Source organism: Meleagris gallopavo, chromosome 4, assembly GCF_000146605.3.
Source record: "Meleagris gallopavo isolate NT-WF06-2002-E0010 breed Aviagen turkey brand Nicholas breeding stock chromosome 4, Turkey_5.1, whole genome shotgun sequence".
Classification (NCBI taxonomy): domain Eukaryota; kingdom Metazoa; phylum Chordata; class Aves; order Galliformes; family Phasianidae; genus Meleagris; species Meleagris gallopavo.
Genome location: NC_015014.2, coordinates 68916503 through 68938678, shown reverse-complemented (window position 1 = coordinate 68938678; position 22176 = coordinate 68916503). Strand labels below are relative to the sequence as shown.

Genomic DNA, 22176 nt, shown 5'->3' with positions numbered 1-22176 from the left:
GAGATAGTGTCTGGGCTTGGGATAGTGTGACCATTGCCATCAAACTTCATCAGAAAACCTTATTAGAGACTTATCTTTGACCAAGTTTTGGTTTAGTGATCTGAAATCATTAATCAGGCTAATTTCAACTGATGTTTATTGGCCTGTCGCTGCTGTATAGCCATGAACAGCTGAGCACACTGAGCTTATCAGCTGAGTAATTGTCTCTGATAAATGAATCGCCTTCAAAAGAAAACAAGAGATGGCAGCAATCCATCATCAAATGGTCTGAGGGAAACCAGTGGATGTGTTCAGTTTGTATGTGTTCAGCAGTGCTACTTGGTGTTAAATAAAGAGCGAGGGCAAATTCCGGCAAGGACCTAAATCCTGGGCTGTGCCCTGGGGTCATGCTGCTTCTGTGCATGCTGTGAATCCTTTCCCAGAAAGGACAAATTTATTTATACACATGTGTGTATGTGCCTACCTACATATCTCTGACAGTGCCCTTGTATCCTGCTTTCTTGATGCTTTTCTTACCAAATCTTGAGACTTACAGACCCAGAGGATTACGGGGCTTTGACCATGGCAAACAAGCTTTCCTTATATGAGAACGGTGGGTTTAGGGAGGTGATGGCATAGCTTTCCCAGCTTTCTCCCCTTCCTTGCCATGCTTTTTCCTGCATGCCCAACAGACTCAGAATTACTCTGAAAAACAATGGGAATTTTGCAACTGTAACATCCAGCTGTCACTATAACCAAAAGTAAGTTTATTGAATAGTAAAACAACCCAAGGGTGCTGAGGCACTGGTACAGGCTGCTAAAGAGATGGTGGATTCCTTGTCTTTGGAGACATCCATGGTCAGGCTGCACGGGGCTCTGAGCAACTGATGATGCTGTAGGTATCCCTTCTCATTGCAGGGCAGTTGATCCATATGGTCTTTAAGGGTCCTTCCCAGCTCAAACAGTTCTATGAAAATACTGCAGGAAAATGGTGGGAAAAGATAGGAATAGACTTGGGGAAAAAAAAGGAGAAAAAGGTGATGCTCTTACCTTCTAAAACGGGGGGGAAAAAAAAAAACTAAGAAAAGCTCTGTGGTCTATCCCTGCCCTACAAAACTGCAGCAGCCCTGAGATGAGGAAGGAGCCTGGAAGTTGGGTTTTTCTTTGCAAATGGCCACATGAGCCATGTGTGTCGGAAAAGAAAAAACTGGAAAAAGAAGGCACACGTACCTGCTTGCAAAGAAAAGCCTGTTTGTGCTGCTAGCACACTGGGGGAAATTGTTGAAGAACAGTTCATCCATGTAAAAATATGACCTGTGCAAGGCTGCCAAGGCTGGTTAGAGCTGAGCGGATTCGTTGTCTAAATGCAGGTCAGACAAATTATTGGTGCCTAGGGGCAGCTTTCAGTTACACACACCTTTTTTTCCCCTATAATTTATAAAACTTATGGACAGCAGGATACAGGCAAATAGCTCATTGGGGTCCCAGTTACTCCTTCCTCTTTCAAATTCTTTGGTCTCCTTGTGGAAATGCCCTTGCTATCGCTTTATTTATCTTCAGACTTGGAGCTGATCCTAGGCTGGACTGGAGGGAGAGGAGTGCTTTTCTGCAAGAGCAATCACTTTAATGGTCCTTTTTATTGATTGATTTATTTTTACTTTTTTGAAAATAGAACAAACAGTGTCTTGTTCTGTTTTTTTAAAGTTTTTAGTTTGTAGTAAGATACATATTTGTCAGATTGTTTCAAAGCTGGGTTTTAATCATCTGCTTTGACTTCCTAGACAACACAGAGCTCATTTCTGCTACAAGCCCATAACTCTTGCTAGCACAATGCCTTCTTTAAATACACCCTGATTCAAGGCACAGAGCCCCCCCAAAATGTCTACACAACCAACTTCAAGCAAATGATCTAAGATCAGAAACAAGTGTATTCCTTGCTCTCCTAATTATAAGACAGCTCAAGGAAAAGGAATAGCCATGCTCCCACCTTTCTGCTTGCTTAATTTCTTTTTTATAGAGAAAAATGTTTTACAGCCATGAGTTAAGAGTCAGGGCTCCTGGGTTCTTTTCCCAACTTAGCTACTAACTCATGTTACGTTTGGCAAATCATTTAATATCTTTGCTTGGCTTTCTGCTCTATAAGAGAGGTGTAATAATACTTCAGTGGCTTAATTAACTAAACCTTGTAAAGTACTTTATGATCTTTGGATGAAATTGTTCTAAATGGTGCTAAATATTGTGGCAGTGGAAAAAAAGCATAGTAGTGAAGCACAGCATTCACCAGGTGATATGGCAAGGAGAGATGGAATCATATCATAGAATCACAGGCTTGGGTTGGGAGGGACCACAGGGATCATCAAGCTCCAACCCTGCCACCACAGGAAGGGCTGCCAACCCAATTTAATACTATCAGTAGTGAAGCTTTTGGGGATGCCTGGGAGACAGGGACCTAAAATCTTCAGCTGTGTTGCCAAGGATGTCTTTCCTCAATGAGTGATGAACATCACATTTTTGAAGGTGAGGGGAGATGCATTTTGATTACAGGGCAGCGTGGAAGGGTTAAGCTGTGCTGCAAGGCTTCCATTTCAGTTTCAGAGAGTCATGGAATCATTAAAAATTGAAAAAGCTATCTATTATCATCTAGAGCAACTGCCCACCTACCATCAGTGTTGCATGCTAAACCACGTATGTAAGTATTACCATTTCCTTAAACACCTCCAGGGCCAGTGAATCCATCACCATCCTGGGCAGCCTGTTCCAATGAATTAGCACTCTCTCTGAGATGAACTTCTTCCTAATATTCAATCTGAACACTCCCTGGGGCATACTGTTGTCGCTCCCTTTTTGTCCTATTGAAAGAAAAAAAAAAAACAAGAAAAGTGTACTGCAAAAATAGAGCAAATTTTTGTGCTTCAGCTACTTCTTTTGCAAGGAGGTCTTTGGGATAAAGCACAGCCCTTTTTCAGTGTTGCAGCTCTCTTGAAGTTGGTGGAGCTGCTTATGAATAACCAACAGCCCCATGCTCCTGCAAAGACCCCCAATGCTTTCAGTGCATCCTCCAAAGAAAGGTGATGGATAGAAATAAGGGTGTTGGAGCTGCTATGTCATTCAGAGCTGGACCACAAGCCACTCCTGGCATGTTCCATTACTCAGTAGGACAGATAAGTTAACAAGTGTGCTGTATGAAGCAGGGCAAGGGTCCTGCCACAAGGGTAGAGGGGGAATCTGAGTGCTTGTCTCCCAAGCCTTATTTTTTAATTTTGATAAGCAATCCAGCGTGCAGCACAGAGGGAGTGAAACGAAAAGGGGGGAAGAGCAGGGAGAGAATAGGAACTGCAAGGCATGTAGTTTCACAGGCTCACTGGGTGCACAGCCACAGGGTGTTGAAATATTTAAAGGGATTCAAGATAAATAAATCTCGCCTGGGTCCTGTCTCAGCAGTGCCTGTTGGCATAACTCAGCGTCAGAGCAGAAAGTAACCCGCTCTTACAGGCAGTGTGTGACTTGAAACAAGCTAATCCATCACTCACTTCTCCACCCTTGCCCTCACCTTGCTCTGCCTGATAATTTCTAATCAGTGTCTGGGTCCAGGTGTCACTGTAGCAGCTGTTCCTGACTCCATGGAGCAGAAATCTCCCCTTGCCAAATGCAAACCCACCCATACTGTAGTTAGGTCAGAGGCCAGCCTTAGCCTCTGCGTATCCTGCACCCAGGATGAAGGCTGCCCTGGGATGAAGGCTGCCTTGACAACACACTTGCAACCAGGGTCATTGTGCCAGGCTATCTGTCCCTTGCAGCCTGACCCTTCAATCTGTGGTTTGTGAGCTGTCCCCTGTTTATAGATTGGACACACTTAGCACTGGCAGCAGGCTCAGGGATGTTTTATATTCCCACTCCGTGCTCTTTTTGGCAGCCTCATAAGCAGAGTTGCATTTCCTATTTTAGTTTCAAGGCAAATCTGTCTCTTTGGGCACTTTCTCCAGCACTCACCCATTTTTCCCTAAAGCTTACATAAGCCTTCCTGGCCCTGCGTGCCATTACCTCTACAAGATACTCAACCTGAACATCAGTACATGCAGCATGATAGGACCTTGGTGGACAAAGATTTGCATGAAACAGAGGAAAAAAGATGTGACTGGGAGCCACCATTTTTAAAAAAAGTTTTCCATTTTTTTCTTGACTCTATCCTTCAGGCAGGGGATGGGAACAGGGGTACAGTTTTTTTCCACGTGACTTATTAAGCAGCAAAAAGTCTTTGGAAGAGCAAAAAGGATGCATTCTCCCATTGTATAGTCTTCACATACGTTTCACGAGGTGCCTCTCCCAGAAAAATCACTGAGGCAGATCTGGGTTTCTCAAGCAGATATTATATGGACCACAGTGCCTCTCCGCTAAGACACAATTTCTCCTCTTCTGGCTGATGAAGGGCTTTCTTTGGCCATTTCTTTACTGTCTTTCACTGAGCCTTTCTCCTTATTTAGGAAGAAATCCAGCAGAAAACTCTGACCACATTTCAGGTTGCCTCTACACATCCCTCACTTACTTTCTAGTGATGTGGTTCATCTTCGAATCATCTGTATCTTCTGAGTTGCCCAACCCATAGCAAATCAGGTATATATCGTTCATAGAAAGGACAAGTCTGCCATCTCCCCCTTAGGACACAGGCAATTTCTCTGCTGCTCATGCACCCGCTGCTTTTCTCTGTCATCCCAGTGACTGAAAGGCCCCTTCTCTGCACTGTGCACAGGGTTGGCCTGTCCTCTCTTGGAAGCAAACTGCTGTGCTCTCTAATTGTTAGTCACCTCCCGGACCTGCCCTCTCCTGACTCTGAATGCTGTTACTGAGTCATGCCTTTTCTTGGCAGATAGACCCCTGAAGAGTAACAATTCAGGCTGTATTGCTGCCAAGTGTGTCATATGATTGGAACAGTGTTGAGAGACTCTCCACAAGTTAGAAAAGGAGAAAGAGGCTTTCCCAGTGGATGCTCTGCTTCATTAGTGCCTTCCCTTTATGGATGGTTTGGTGGCAGGGCTAGGCCAACACACACCAGTTGGACACGGGCTTCAGTGGGGAAAAACACTGTTAGATCGGTATCCAGCAGTTACCTAGACAGAGTGGGCATGACTGAAGAGAGGTTTTTATCTTCCATCTTCATTTAGATCTCTGTCAAACCTGTCTTATGTCTGTCTCGTGGGAGGATCAGGTCGGATATTAAGAAAAATTACTTTGAATGAGTGATAATGCATTGGAACAGGCTGCCCAGAGAAGTGTTGGAGTCACCATCCCTGGAGATGTTCAAGAGACATGGAGATGCGGCACTGAGGGACAGAGGGCATGGTGGGGAGGGTCTGGTAGTTGGACTTGCTGATCTTAGTGGGCTTTTCCAATCTTTATGATTCTATTTTGATTTCTAGTGTATTTATGAGGCAAAACCTCTGTAATGGGCTAGTTTATTGGTAACCTGAGGAAGAAAAGTAAGGCTAGATGAAGGGTAGTCGCTCATGGTGGCAAATGGTTCCTTCTTACATGTAGATGTCACAAAGATCCTGACAAGTTCACAACATGACATCTCTTCCTTTGCTGTTTTTTGCTGTTACTTGTTATAATCTTTAATTAAAAGAGAATGATAGAGCCTGTACACATAGGCTGGTGTACCTGCATATAAATATGTATGTGTATATTTGTATATTCGTGTTTGAAGAAAAGGGATCTGCAAGACAGGCAAGCAAAGCAGATCTTAAGTGATAATTTCTATGTAGAGTAGTAGGAGGAGGGGATGCACCAAGCTAGGGCTGCTCATGGGCTATAGGTGGGTCAGGCCTATCTGTGTTCAGTGCTGAAGGCTTTGCACCATGCCAGGAATGGGACATTGGGAAGACACAGCCTAACCCTCTGGTAGACTTCTACTGGTTTGGATCAGGGAACTAAAGAGCACTGAATTAAAGACATGGCAGAGGAGATGTCCCTGTGGTCATAAGTTATTGAGCCTAAATTGTTGCTTTCTCTCATGTCAGCGTATTGACTTGGCATCCAAGGTGGAGTTATAAACATTCACAAAGAACATATTCAGGATTTTTTTTTTTTCATTTCAATCCAAATCTAAGGAATTAAAATAGAATGGTAAATTTGGTGGAGATAGGTGCCAAGGAAGTCTCTGGAAGGGTCAGGACCTGATGCAAAGCATCTCCGACCTTGTTCAGTGCCATCATCTTTCCTGCCCAATGGGAGTTGGGAAGCTGGTTCAATACACAGTTTTTAACCAAAGACCTCTAACTTCAGTATGCTGGGAGGAGTCCTGTTGCTTTTCAAGGGAAGTCCGCAGACAATGTGAACCGCTTGGTGTTTGATGTCCAGCCAAGGTATCTCTCTGCAGGACCGCTGCCTATGTTTGTAAATTAAACGTGTGAGACATAGGAAGGTCAGAGCTCTGCTCTCCATCTGACCTCCCATAGGCATAATGTCAGTGTTGACTGTAAATAACTTTTGTCCCATGAGCTGAGTTGTTGTGTTCTAGACTAATATTATTTTAAGAAATATCTCAACTTTCTTGCACTTTCTCTTGTTCACACAGGTCAGCTCCAGGTTGGCTTTAGGAAGCTGAATTTCTTTTAAGATAGGAAGGTTTATTTTGGCTTAATCCCTGTCCCCACTTATCACTTTGTTTGAGCCCAGACTGTTGTTTCTGAAGTGAGAAGCACATTTCAATAACAACATGACCATTGTGTCTTCAGTTGCCTTTTTTTTTCTTTCACTTGGGTGTTTTTGTTTCTCCACCAAGGCAAACAGTTTCTCACACAAATCAACAGTTGAAATGCACTCAGGGGAGTTGAGAAAAGCCAGGGCCATGTCCTCTAGCCCTTGATTAGCCCCAGTTCCCTCTGCCCTCTGTGGGAATCTAACAGCACGGGAACCGCTGGATCAGGAATCTAGCGATGAAACAAGCTGCCAGTGAAAATTAAGTCAATAAATCTCTGGGTCTGAAGCATCTGGTGATGGTACCTGGCTTTAGGAAGACCACGAAATCAGGTCTTGGCACCTCCCGTGTTATTAGATTGTTCTGGAGAAGTGTCGAGACTTCAGAGTGCATTAAGGAGCTTGTATAAAAACATTTGGCAGAAAAATATCCAATAGCCAGTAAATAACATGAGTGTATTAAAAATAGATCATGCTAAACATGTCTTCCTGTTTTATTCCAGTTTCTAGCACAGCCATAGAGTATTTGGGAACTACCGGGGTATGTGATATTGCACCATGCTAGAAACTGGATAAAAAATACTAAGTGGTTAAGAATACACTTGTACAGACTATATATTACCCAGGAGCAGCGGAATGTTGCTGTTGAGGAGCTCCCAAGGGCACAGCAGGGTGCCAAAGAGATCAGTAGTGGAGGTGACTCTTTATTTCACACCTTCAAGACTAGAGCAGTTCCTGGTCATCTGGTGACTTGCTCTTTCTCTTTTTCCTTAATGGCACCCGGGGATATCTGTGGGCTGTGGGTGCTGTAGGTGATGCTTATTTGAGAGATGGCTGGAGCAAAGAGGAAGAATCTACAGTAACAATGAGTGAACAGCATCCTGGGAGCAGATATAGAAAAAATGAGTTTAGTGGAGATTAGAAAGTTACAGTAAATAATGAAATGAATACAGTGCTCTTGGAACAGCCGCAAGAAACAGGCTAAGAAAGACCCCTTTCCGAATATTTTAATCGGTCTTGAGATGAGCTAAGGATTGTAGTCATAATAACAACCATAAGAAATGGTACAATGTTTCAAAGATGATATAGAAGGAAGATTGATATTTGATATTCTTGCAAGCAGGAAAAACACTGCATATTCACATTGTGTTCAAGCAGTGATGCAAATGTAGGGTGGGACTCACTCATTCTTGGAAGATGACTAGATAACAGCACTGGTCAGATGGCAGCAGGGCTTATGCCTTGCCTTAGGCATCCATATGCTTCACTTCTCAGTTCAGCCTCAACCTTTAGGTCCCAATCCATTTTCATGCTGTTGATGACTTGGATGCAACTTCAGTAATCACATTCATGTTCCCTATAGAATGCAGAGATGTCAGGCACAGCCAGGTTGCACTATGCTGCAACCCAAGCTCCTGATGTCTCATCTGCTAAATCCAACAGGGTGCAGACCTTCCAAATGGCTTCAAAACTTGTACACATTCCCATATCTCCTCCTGATGACAGGCTTGTGCAAAGAGATACTCTGTGTGGTAGGAAATGTCTGTGGATTATGAACTGACTAGAAGAGGCTGAAGTCATCTAAGATTTCTGAAAATCTCTATGTATTTTTTATGTTATGCTAAAAACAAGGCAGTAGCACACTGGTACCTGTGCATAGCATCAGGCTGTTTTCACTGTGACCCTGGTTTACTTGAAATTTCAGAGCCTATTAAAAAGCATTTTCAGACTAAACACATATGCTCATTAGAAGCCAAATAATTAAATAACAGTAGGACAGCAAACACTTGCTGCCACGAGGCTGCAGGTCCCATGCTCTGCAGTAGCCATTTCTCCTTTCCTGGAACAGGAGATGATTTCATCCTTTCCTGCAGCAACATCATTACCAGCCAGCTTTTTGGTAGGGAATGCCATGCACCTCATTTATTCAGTTCACATGAGCACTGCTGATGACAACCTGCAGCATGGATCTTCCCCGAAGCTGTGTTTGTTTAGCCAATATTTAGCAAAGTCGTTGTTCCTAATTTGTCTGTCTAATTTGTGTGCAATTAGCTACTTTTGAACCCATCATCCTGCACACCTACTTGTGTGAAGTGATCCTGGTAGGTGGAGAAAACTTGCTGTCGAAATCAAAGCAGCTACACTGGTGCAAGCGAGCTAGGAGGTGGCTGTGATGTGGCAATGCTGGAAATCCCTCTGCTTTCAGGGTCTATACATTAAAATGTACGTAGTAAATGGGGCAGCTGGAAAACAAGAGGATTTGTCATCTGTATGTGTATATTTGCATCAGGTCTGGGCTTGCACACTCAGACCAGTTATTTCTCCACAAAGAGCTGTTTCCAAGATCATGCATCCGTTTGCAGTAATGTATCTTCTTTTTTTAATTTTTATTTATTTATTTATTTTACAGCAAAGGGTGGGTTGGGAACATCCAGTTCCCCATATTCATGATTCAGATGAGTAATTGGCAGCTGTCCTAAACATGTGTCCTCATGCTTCTATGTATATTTATGATCTTTCTCAGTAGAGAGATGAATGTATTTTGCCTCTGCAAATCCTGTGAAGCCCGCTTCCTTCTTCACTTTCTGCACCTACAGACTGTCAACAGCCACATAGCTGCCCAAATGGATATTGGGGTACCCCGATACTTTGTGGAAGAGGAATGCTGGAGCATCATTTCTCTAGGAGGCTGGGACAGCAGGCTTGGCAGACCAAGGCTCTGCTGGGCAGCTCCCACATCCCTGTGATCCTCACTAACGCTGCCTGATGCTTCCAGTTCACTCCTGCAGGCAATGCTGTTATGCCAGAACAGCCAGGCTGCTGGAGTGTCTCTGGATTTCACTTCTTGGAGGCGTAAGGAAAGGGTTTTGTTCCGCGCTGGAGTGATCCCTGGCCTGGAGTCCCCAGCCTTTAACCAGAAGATGGCACAATGTAACCGCTGTATGAACCTGGCTACTGTTCCCAAGCCTATCAGAGCTCTCCCTAAATAAAGCACTGACAGTTGTTAAGAGGAGAACTGAAAGGTCTGAAGTTTTCTTAGGAATCTCTGCTGGCACTCAGGTGAGCACTGGAGTGTTGCAGACCCCAAATCTGTCTTCCTGGGGTCTTCTTCCCTGGAAGCATTGAAGGCCAGGTTGCATGGCCCTGGACAACCTGATCTGGTTGGGGGCAACCAGCCCATGGCTTGGCATGTGAATTAGATGATCTTTAAGGTCCTTCCAAATTAAGTCATTCTATCATTCTGTGGTTCTTGTGCTTTTACATATATGCATGTGTCTTTCTTCTCTCCCCCTCTCTCCACTTATGCGTTTGTGTGCACACATATGTGAGGATATCACATATACAACTTACACAGGGTTACACCCACTTCCAGCAGGCCTGGATTTGGCAGGCATTTCGGACAGCCAGCAGCCCACCTGCTTAATTATCCCCCTGGCCCCCAGCAGATCTCTGGCCCTCCAACAGATGCAAGTGAGACCCCAGGAACTAATGTATTAGGGACCCTGAGCTGTCAACACTGGCTTGTGGCCTCAGTCCCCCAGCCTGTGTCTGCACACCTGGGCTTGCTGGCAGCACCAGAACCCCAGGTGCTCCCTGCTCTTGCATTCCTCTGCTTTTCTTCCTGTGAGATTTGGGGACTTTCTGCTCATGTTCGTGGGACTCCTGTGGACTCTCAGCTTAGCTGCATGTTGTAACACCACCTGTGTTAGGGTTGTACCTATGGCTTTGGGAGTCAGATAAGGGCTCAAGGGAGGGAGGCAGACCCAATAGCTCCGTGGCTGTAGGTTATTCACAGTCTGTACCAGTTGATGCCCATGGTTAGTGTCAATCTGCCCTTGGGAAGACTGAAAGTCCAATGCTGCCCTTAAAAATAGGAAACTGAGGCTCATAATAAAGCAAAGGATTGGGCACGGATACTCCATGATTCTGTCCAGGGCTCAAGAAGCATTTGAACAGCACTCTCAGACATATGGTCTGATTTTTGGGTGGTCCTGTGTGGAGCCACGAGTTGGACTTCATGATTCTTATGGGCCCCTTCCAACTTGGGATATTCTATGATTCTATAAAATAAATGCAGTCTGAATCTGGATTCCTTTTTCTGTTCCTTGGCTGTGGCTATAGGCAAGTGTGTATCTTTGTGGCAAACAGTTACCCCTTTTGTGCCCCTTACCAAATTCTTGGGCACATTGCAATGCTTCAACAGTCGGGACTTGTAAAGCCCTCTGAGTCTTGCATGAACAGGCCCGTAGGAGTGCTAAGCATTGTGGTGCTGAGGATGGATTATTTTAAGGCAGGGCCCAATTAATGCTGTTGATGATGATGGTATGACAGGCAGCAGCTTAACAGATCCTGCAAGCACTGAGGGCCAGGAAGTGAGCAAGGCTAGATTCTCCTATAACTTTTTTGCCTTTTAGCTCAGTAGTGACATCACAGTTGTGCCACTGGGCATCACCTTAAGGGATGTGTCCCAGAGGCCAGACGCCCATCTCCAGAATTACTCTTAAGGTTTTTTGGATTGCTACTGAAAGTTTTTATTTCACATTTGTGACCTTCTCAAACAAACCCTTTGCCTATTTAGGAAGATACAAGTCTAAGAAAATTGTGATGGCAAAGAGAGCTTAAAAAAAAATAATTAAAAAGAAATAGTAATTACTTGCCTGTGTTGTCTCTTAGGTCAGTGAAATTTGTTCTTTGGTGCGCCTGATAATGATTGCATTAAATAATCTTCTTCTGAACAGAAACTGTTGGGACTAATTTAGGTTTCAGGGCATAAATCCAACCTTAGAAGACTGTAATGTGGTAGCTCCTTACCATTGAATTACATGTTAAGTGTCTTACAGTAGAACTGTAATTATATGCTTACTCCAAGCATTGACAAATAAACAGGATTATAACTGTCTCTGGAACCAGAGTTTGTGTTAATTCTTCAAGAGAAAAAAGATACTCGCGGACACATATGGGGTTTATTTTCTAGCTGAAAGCATATCATTGTTATTTATTATTCACACACTACTGCTATACATGGCAAAACAGAGCAGTACTTACCAGCTAAGGGGGAGACGTGGATAAGAAAAGAAGAAACAAAAGTAGGTTTTGGCGAATTCAGTGTATAATCATACTTCCATTATCTGGGCAAGTGTGGGATGGGAATAGCTAGAAATTGACAAAAATAGGGAAATTTATTTGATGCACTGGGAACACAATGGAGACGTGCTTGCACAGCATCAGTACTGAACGGCTCAGCCATCCTAGAAGGTCTGGAACACTGTACACAGAGCTTATTATCCATCTTTTCTTATCTGCCCTAGCACTTCTGGGTCTCAAAAGACTTCCCAGCCTGAATCCAGCAATAGGATCCTGCCAAAGACTTTTGGCCTGGACCTGGAAACCAAATATCTTGGTTTGCATGGCTTCTGATGTAAGAAACACAGTGGTGTTGAGCTGCCTTTGAAGAAACTCAGCTGGATGTCTTTGCTTTACCAGGAAGGCTTAGCTGCAGAGGGACAAACCACCCATCTGTTTCTCACTCATGACTGGAGACTTGGTAGAGTTTCTCTCTCTCTTTCTCCTTTGGCCAGTGCTGGAGTGAGGAGGGAGAAGATCAATCTCCTGTAGACTCGATGGACATGTAATCTTCTGCACTATCTTCAAGACAAACTGAGTTGAGGCTATTGTTTCCCTTTCATCTAGGTTTCGATCTTCACAAGGAAAGGCAATAAGAAGGAAGTAGGCATGAAGGGAAAAGCGTGAAGGAGAAACGAAGCTGCACAAAAAAGAAAAAAAACCAAAACACCCACAAAAACAACAAGAAAAAGGATAGTGTTTTTATTCTGCAGATTCAGTGGGGGCAGATGTAAAGCTGAGAAGTATCTGTAAAGATTTCCTGAACACAGTACTTACTAAAGTGAGTAAATGATAATGTGCAAAGACAGGGGGTGGGTTCATGGGAGGGGAAGAGGAAGAGGATGGTGTTGGGAGGACCACGTGCTCATGTAGGTATTTGCATGAGGCAGTAGAAACCAAAGCAGCAGAGGACACATCCCACAGTGTCTTTATGAGAGTTTCTGCCTCTAACAGGCTGAACATCAGCTCCAGGCTCAACTGCTTCTGATCTTTGGAGAAGTTTGGACTCCGAGCCAATTTCTGTGGCCGTTGGCTCATCTCTGACCATTATTTTGTCAATCTCAGCTCACAGCCTTCACATTTACTCATTATGCAAAGTCCCCTTGTTAGGGGGTGGTGGTGTCAGCCGCTTGTCCTACACCTACATTGTTAGGAGACACTTTCACACCATGTGCCCTGCACTGTGTGGTGGTATCTGGGGCTTCACACAGGCATTCTCACTTCCAGCTCACAAGAGCTGTGACATGACTTGCTATAAATCAGGAGCCTGTATATGATTGACATCTGAACTGGCAGTGAGAGGAGAAGGTTGCCATCTGGTTTACACATGCTCTGTGTCAAAATCTGGGTATGTCCTTGATGGCAAATACTGCTCCAGTGAAAGCCCAAAGATAAGTTGCTTCTCCATGAAATGGAGGTTCTCGCAGGCCAGTGAAGAGGGAGGCTGAGATTTAATTTATGAATGGTAGCAGAATGCTTGGAAGATATGTGAGTGACCAGCCTAGCATATATCTGAATAGCAACCAAACAGCTTCTTACACTGACGACTATTTGGCTTTACAGGTTTCCTGACTTTCCCAAGGATGACTGTACCTCTGTGTGTGTATGGCTGGAGAAATTACAACTTTACATGTAGTATTTCAGCTTGCAGTTCTAAGCACCTCAATTTCCTTGTCTTCACCAGGTAAGGATCTGTAGATTTGAGTGTTTCCTGTTTTGTTTGTTTGTTTGTTTGTTTTATTGCATATTTGAAGTAAACCTCAAAGGGATGGGAGAAACTCAGTACCTCCTTCTACGACTGCATTCCCTTTCTCATATAGTTGTACACATAGTAAATGTGATTTACATTTTTATTCTGCTTCTTGAAGAAAACAAAAAGACAGAAGGAGCAAACCAACCTGCCCAGAGTTGGATATAGAATCTTTGCGTGCAAACATCAGAAGGATGAAAACAGACAGGGCCAATTTTTACATGCTTATTCTCAGGAGGAAAAGATCAAGAGAAAAAGTTCAAAATCCCTTATTAGATGGCAGAAGACTTGGCCTGAAAGACTTTCCAGGACTGTTGGAATACTGCCTTGTTGAAGTTCATTAATATAGCATAATTCAGCTGTGTCTTCAAACAGAATTGTCAGAAAAGTGGCAGAAGGTTAACCTCCACTGCACTTTGACTTTTGTGTCACTTTTGGGTGATCCATAAAGCTTTACTTAGATCCAAAATACATCTTCTAACCATTTTGCCCAGCACATTTCTAAGGCCTGAGCAAAAAAATAACTACTAAGTTGTTCTCACCCATGTGATATTAGCTTTCTTGGGTGGTATCTTCAGTACAGCATGGACCTATGCGTAGTGAAAGTAATTATGCAAGAACATAGATGTTAGCAAACCAGTTTCTCTAATTAAAAAATAAGAGTCTTCTTATTTCCTCCCTGCAGACACCAGCTTGTATACCCTCCAGTTCCACATGTAAGAGATGTGTGGATGTGATGCTCAGGGACACAGCTTATCAACGGACTTAGAATGCTAGGTGAATGGTTGGACTTGATGATCTTAAAGGTTTTTTCCAACCTAAGTGGCCCTCTGATTCTGTGGTCTTCTTGACAAGCAATTTTTCATGTCCAAAATCTTGTGTTTTTCCAGAAGGTTGCTGCTGATTCCCAGCTTCACAGTTTCAAGCCACACAGATGTACTTCCTGCACCCAAATTTCTATCAGTTCGTCTTGAAGCACCTTCTGGAGCACTTTTCACAAGGCACAGCCTGTTGTGTTGCCTGAGGATGTTTTCAATGTGAGTATGCCCAGAAACATCGTTGGGAAAATGTGTGATGGGACTGAATATTGTTCAGATGCAAGCAAAGACTGACTCTGTGATAGTTGCCTTTGAGGGGGCAATTCTTCATCCCTTGGCTGGTGGAAGCAGGGTCCTTCTTTGGGCCATTACTGTGGGCTGGCATTGCGAGAGCTGCACACCCTGCACACTCACCAGTGTGGCTCTCTCTATTGGACATCATGGGTGGTGACTTGGAAGAGTAGAGCAGTGGTTTTAAACCTGATTTTATTTTTGAATTTCTTCTGAAATGAGGGTCTGGTGGAACTTTCTTGCAGATACTCTCAGTGTCTGTAACCCAAGTCCCATATCTTTGTGCTGTGTTACGTGACAGACTTGTTCACTGCTTTGTAGGAGAACGTGTTGGAGTTCACATACCTTGGATTACTCGGGTTGATCATCCTCATAGTTCTGCCTGGCCCTAAAATGTATTAATTTTTTCCACACTGCCTGGACTTCATTTCCTTGTGTAAGACTCAGGATGTGGTATTCCTTGAAGAATTCTTTTGCACTGTATAATTTTACAATATGCATAATTTCTGCCTCTCCTCCTCCTCCTTCACATCATCTGCTATGAGCAAGTAGGAGTGGTTGTGGCTGTTCTCTGTGTATCTCAGTAAATGGTTGCATCAAATGTTCAAATGTTCATATCCTTTCTATATTAACAAATGATTTATGAAAAAAAATTGGATTATGGGTAGGAAAACGCCTGTATAAAATTTCATATATTTAGCCTTTGTGCACTTTTTTCAACTGAAATGACAATCCTTATCCCCGTGCTAGCAGATTAATACATCCTTAATGAGCAAGTTGAGCTATATTATGTACTGCCAGAATTCACTGTTTAAGCTCTGCCACTAGAATTCCTGCAGAAATTATGTCCTTGATTTCCACCTTCCAGCTTTCCCATGGGAAGGACTCTCACCTTGCAAGCCCATCAGATTTCCCCTGGAGCTGGTGGGAAACAAATGTCTCAGAGTCATTCATAATATGGCTTTTCCAATACCATTGTGTAAAAAAGAGAAAAGAGGATGTCAGCTCTGGTAATGACTCCACATATGCTTTGTACCACTTGCAGATTCTAGAATCATTAAGATTGGAAAAGACCTCTAAGATCGTTTAGTTCAACTGCCAACACATCCCTACCATGCCCACTAACCATGTTCCTCAGTGCCACTTCTCCACAGTTCATGAACATGTGACTTTACCATTGCCCTGGGCAGCCTCTTCTAACGCATTGCCACTCCTTCTCAGAAGATTTTTTTCCATAATATCCAACCTGCTTACATGTTCAGTTGAGAGCTGATATTAAATTCTTTTTCCCCCACTAACTGCAGAGGGACTGAGGCAGTCTGGGTTCCACCTTGGGTTATGCAGGTATAAACACAATCACCCTTGGTTTTCAAAAGCTTTGTTTCTTGCTGTGGTCCTACAGAGGCAAGTGCTTCTTGAACCTGGGAAAAGCCTGGAATGGCTGTGAGCCTCACATCATCTGCCTCTTACCTTTTTGCTAGGGGTAAACTAGCCTGTGGACCAAGACGGATCAATTGTCTTTAGAGCTGGTCAGATTCATGGCATCAGTGAACCATTCCCAAAGCAGAGATCTGCATGCTGAGGCTTCCAGAAAGCACAAGATCCTCAGGACATCACACTGCTGCCCTGGGCAGAGCTCCTGTAGGATCCCTGTGTGAGCAAAATCCCATTGCTGCCTTTGAACATGCTCTAGATTTGGTTGGAGCCGCATCAAAAGGAAAGGGGAGGTGAAGCTGAGGACTCGACCTGCCAGCCCAGGCTGAACTGCAAAGCTGGCAGTGATGAGAAAACATGTTTCTGCTGCTAAACAGATTTGGGCTGGAACCAGTAAGGAATTACCAGGCTGTCTCTGAAGTTTTCTTAGGAAGGACTCTGCACATGCACAGATCATCCAGTTTTGCTGGATTTCTCAGCCTTACAATCACTGCTCAGATTTTAGTGAGTGCATAATTTTCTCTTTGATTGATCACTGCCAGGAATTATTCTGTTATTCCCGGGGTTGTCTATTTACTCTTTAAAGTGTGTTTCTTTTATTTATTCCTCCAGAGCTGCCTGTTTAATCCAATCTCTTTTCCACTGAATTACACCAATACAATGAAATGAGACAAACAGTTCAGCCTGGGTCAAGGGTGGCAGGGGAAGGGGCTATATTCTTGCCAGATAATAATTCTAGCATTAAAAAAAAAAAGGAAAAAAAAAAAGAATTTATTTGGACTGTTGAGTTTGGAACCCTGCAGGTGTTCTATCTATTGAGGTCTTTGTTCATTGCAGGAGTGTTGAACTAGATGGTTTCTAAAGGTCCCTTTCCACTCAAACGATTCTATGATTCTTTGATTTATCCATTTTCTCCATCAGACCACAATCTGTTTATGAGGGTGGATAGTGATAGGGCAAGGGGGAATGGTTTTAAACTGAGACAGGGGAGGTTTAGGTCAGATATTAGAAGGAAGTTTTTCACACAGAGGGCGGTGACGCACTGGAACAGGTTGCCCAAGGAGGCTGTGGATGCCCCATCCCTGGAGGCATTCAAGGCCAGGCTGGATGTGGCTCTGAGCAGCCTGGTCTGGTGGCTGGCGACCCTGCACATAGGAAGGGGGTTGGAACTGGATGATCATTGTGGTCCTTTTCAACCCAGGCCATTCTATGAATTCTATGAATCATGTACATCATCGATAGAAGTCCCTGTGGGAGAAGCCCCCATGTCTGCAGCCCTGGTTGGCACTCATGGCACGTTTCTGCTGTCTCATGATTGCCCTACACTGCACACTGCAAGCAGCAGCCTTTTTTTTTTGTTCTTCATTATTAGCGATATATCTTAATTGCTCTCTTCAGTAAACAGACACCTGCACTTTACAGGAACACGAGCAGATAAGTTCTGCAGCCTGTGGAGGTTAACTCTTTATTTCTGTGGCACATGATTTACTCTCAAGCAAAAGGTTGACACCTTTCAGCTGTTCTGCCTGTATCTGCTGCTCCCCAGGCCACCAGCCAGCTTCACTCTGCTCCTGTTATTTTGGAAACCCGGAGCTGTGAGTTTCGTAAAGGCTGGGTTAAGTAAGCAACAGATTTATCTCTGTCTAAAGATAAAAGTGTTTGGCAGCAAATGCTGGCAGCTCCTCGCATATTTCCAGAGCTCCTTAGTATGCTCTCTGCTCTTCCCTTCATGTGGGGATGGTGGCGAGCCAACCATGGGGGTTTTCTCCCAGCACCACAGTTAATGTTTAATCCTGATGTGCCGGGGGAGGGTAGGGTGGAGGCTGTGCCTTGTTGTCCTCAGCATGTCACATGCCACTAGATTTTGCAGCTTGGGTTCTCAACTAGAACATCCTAGAGTGACGGCACTGAGGGATGGAGAAGCATTTGTGTGGATGCCCATCCCTGGAGGTGCCCAAGGCCAGGGTGGATGGGATCCTGGGTAGCCTGATCTGGTTGGGGTACCCAGCCCATGACAGGAGGTTGGGGCTGGGTGAGCTTCAATGTCCCCGGCAACCAAAGCCTTTCTGTGGTTCTATGGTCTTCCTGCAAACCCTATTGCTGTACCAGAGCAGCCCATCCTGGCTAGATTCACACCTGGAGGAATCAGAGAGCTTCTCAATGAACCACAGCTCCTGCCACCCAATTCCGTGCCAGCATTTCCTATTATTTCTTTATTAGAAATAATTTCTTTATTTATTTTTATTCGTATACAGATAAACAAAACAAAAAAAAAAAAATAGAGATTTCCTATGACGATTTTTTCCGTATGGTTTTATGCATAAGAGTAAACAAGGCATAGGTGTTGACTATACAGTTAACATATTTTTGGTGGTGTTTCTATCCAGAAAATGCAGCTGCATAATATTCATGATAAAGTGTAACTAATGTTCGACTTCAGCAAGAATGCTAATAAATGAAAGACATTGCAAACAACACTGATTGAAGCAAAGTGTCTGTGTTCCTCCACAAAGAGAGGCAAAAGTATAATGCCTGACCTGGGAATCATCAAATTTCTGATTCCATCTGCATCCGTATGAATCTGAAATCATTTTCTTGGTTTCAGTGGATGGTTGTGGGTTATTTCTTCAGATGATTTGGGGTTTATCCTCCCTGCAATGAACCAGTAAAAGCTGTGCTTGTGCCACCCCATCTCACCCAGCACCCTGACACAACGCACACGGCTATTAACCAATATCCTACTGACAGCAATTAAAATACAAACACACAGTCATATTTTTGGATGAAATTGTACAAACATTTCAAAACAGTTTATGTATTCAGATTTGTATGTTATCAGAGAGCACCACAAAGGCACATGGAATTTATGGAAAAGGGTGAAAGATTTGAAAAGGAAATAGTTTGGGAAGTTGTCTTATTTTTTTGAACATAAATCCCCAAACAGTTTCCCTTAACATTCCTCACATCTGTGCAACAATTAAGTCTTGACATTTTTGTTTTTCACTCTGTCCATCTTGGGCTTTTAAAATTTTTGCTTATTTCTGTTTATTTTTCGCATCTCTCCCTTCATGTTTTCTACATCTGGAAGACACAAACCCAGCATCAGCGGTTACAATCAAACCTTCTTGCGCAGGAGGATGGTGTGAAGGAATATTGAGAGGAGATTTAGGCCTCCAAAACCCTGGTCACATCCCTAGATGAGATGTTTATTGACACAGGCTGCCCATGGAAGCAGTGGAGTCACTGTCCCTTGGAGGTGTTCAAGAAACTTGGAGATGTAGCACTGAGAAACATAGTTAGTGGGCATGGTGGGGATGGGTTGGGGTTGGACTAGATGATCTTGGAGGTCTTTTCCAGCCTTAATGATTCTATGATTTTATGATTTAGGCTCAGGGATGCATGTTCAATGTCTTCGGCTCAGATACCTGGAAGATGTAGTTGCTCACAGATGATTCTGTTGGCTTGATCAGTTTTTTTCTCGCTTACAGTGATTCCAATGGCTCCAAGGGGATTATTGTTGTAATAGCCAGATGTAAAAGGAAGGCAAAATCAAATCCTTCATATATCAGTGTCAGGCCAACTCCAAGCAAACCCATGCTGAGTGATATAAAGGATAAGGGGCCTGAGGAAGGATGTGTTTATGGAGAACATTTGGAAACTTTAACTACTTGTAGCTAGACCAAGCGCTGAGTAAGGAAGCTGCCTGCAAATGTTTAAGAGGGAAAAAAGTATAGAGCATAAAATAAATTGCTCACAGTGATACAAAGGGATATGAGAAAGAAGAATGAGATCCATTCAAAGAAAGCAAAAGGATCATAGCTCTTCCAGAAAAAAAGGCAACCTGATCTCCCATGGGGTTTTTATACCATATTCTTCATCCAGAACACCTTCTGGGTGTGTGGAAATGGTTTGCTGTGGGCATTAGGGGGAAAGTAAGAAAATCTTACTGGAGGAGAATATGTTTTGTTGGGTCTACTAAGAGAAGCCAGAGCTTCCCCTGAAACTACAGCCCCTGAGGAAGTGGAGAGCGATATAACCTCCAAGCATCACATTTGGTTGACAGGACTCTGAACACCATTTCATCAATTTTTCTTCTATGCCAGACCATCACGTCCATATAAAATTTAACCTTCTACATATAATGGGCCATTTCATTTCCTCGCAACACTGTTTAAAACCAAGTTTATTCTAGGGGAATAAGCATATATGTGGGGAGAAGTGTCATTTTTTAATAAGAAAAAATATAGTTTTCATGACCACGTAATCTCAGTCCATCTTTCTTTCTGCATGTACCTCTTCTCCGAATATATCTAAGTTACTGCCAGACCTTAGTTAGCACATATACAGCAGATGATGTTTCAACTCTCAGAAAACATTGCTTTCTTCATAAAACACACTTCGTCTTTAACTATGACAATTTATCTGTAGACCCAAGTGGCTTAGCGCAGTGGCTATGACAAAACTCATCTCAGTTCTTGAGGTCTGAAGAGTCTCACCTGAGCAGCCAAGTAGAAGGTCCAGAACTTTGGGGTGAACTCCAAAACCTGCTGGTAAAAGCATCTACTGTGGAAGTCCGTAGATTATCTGTAATTATTGTTAGATAACTAAGTTATAGTTATAGTCAGATAACTATACAGATATCTGTATAAGGTGGTGCCATGTTTCTTTGCTTGCTCAGTGTGCAGATGGGAAGCTGTGTGCTGGGCTCCTTTGTTGCTCATCTGGGACATTCTCCATGCTATTGATAACCTGAGAAGGGTGATGTTTAAAGGCAGGAGGTCAAGGGAATGCTCTTAATGCTGCCTGTGCCCTTTCCTCACCTTCTTGTGCTCATTAGCTGTGCCCCATTCCATGGACCCTCCATGCCACGGACCTGTGTCACCAAACGTTATGCTTCATCAAAACATCAGTGCCAGCCCAAATAGCCTTGGTGGCCCTAGCCCAAAGGTACTTGAATAAACACAGCAGCCCATGTGCTGGCCCACTTCACTGAGCTGTCCTGCAGTTTGAAGAAATCCATGAACAGCAGGTGAGGAATTACAACCCGGAGCAGATGTGTCTCCCATATTATCAGTAGGAAAAAAAAGAAGGCAAAATAGCTGAGATGGAAAGTGGAGAAAAAATGGGGATCTGTGACAATGTAGATATTCTTCCTGGAAGAAAAGCAGCGAGAAAGCTGGAAAAACACCAAGCCACGATTTCAGAGACAGAAAGTCATTATGGGGATGCACATTCACTGGACCATCACAAACCTGGACAACCACGTTCTAGCAACAAGGCTTTGGGGACAAGTGGAATACAGACGGACTGTTAGCTGCTCCTTGGGCCACGTGGAGAAACATCCTTGGTTGCTTAGCATTTGGGTCTGTTTGTCTGTTTGTCTCCATTTTTCCCACAGCTGACTGTGGGGTGCGGGAGCAAAGCTGGGCCGTTGAATTTCAGCCTACTCAATCATCCTGCAAATTACAGCCAGCTCAGAAAAACAGAGCTTGGCATGTTTCCTTATTTAGGTGGAAGTGTTGGGAAAATGGCATGAGATTTTGTTTCTGATAAAGTAGGAGCTGTTTCAGGAATATTAATTATTTTTGTTGTATCAATATTTTATTTATTTCTCTACAGCTGCATAGTGAAAAAGATGGATGATGCTTGTAGCCTGGTTTCAGACTGTCTTTTGGGCACTCCCAAAGCTCTGAACAAGAAAGTAAGAAATGTACAGACATCTGGGAGTCAGTAGGGGTGGTTCCCTGGTTATTTTAGCCTGGGGTTTGTAAACTGTGGGCTTTGTTCCCTGTCTTTTTACAGAGAATGTCCCTTTATAGCATTTGTTGTGGTCAGATCCTTAAAAAATTTCTGGATGCCCAAAGATGGAGGCCTAAGGGGAATCTTCAGGTAACTGGATGCTTTTGAAAATCTTGTGGTCTACCTATACTGCATCTCTCAAAACATCCCAATGGGAAAGGCTGCAGGAGGCATTCTGCTGTTTTATTGATTGTAGGATCACAGAACCTTAGAATGGCTTGGGTTGGAAGGGACCTCAGAGATCTTCTAGTTCCAACCCCCTGCCTTGAGCAGGGTTGCCACACACTA

At 43.6% G+C, this 22176-nt stretch overlaps 1 long non-coding RNA gene across 1 annotated transcript; it reads left to right on the top strand.

Annotated features, from left to right (window-relative positions):
* Positions 1 to 12370: 12370 nt before the first annotated feature.
* LOC109367601 lies at positions 12371 to 15546 on the top strand. Its single transcript, XR_002114806.2, has 4 exons — positions 12371 to 12577; positions 13360 to 13480; positions 14437 to 14583; positions 14977 to 15546. It is a non-coding gene; the product is annotated as an uncharacterized LOC109367601 (long non-coding RNA).
* The last annotated feature ends 6630 nt before the right edge of the window (positions 15547 to 22176 follow it).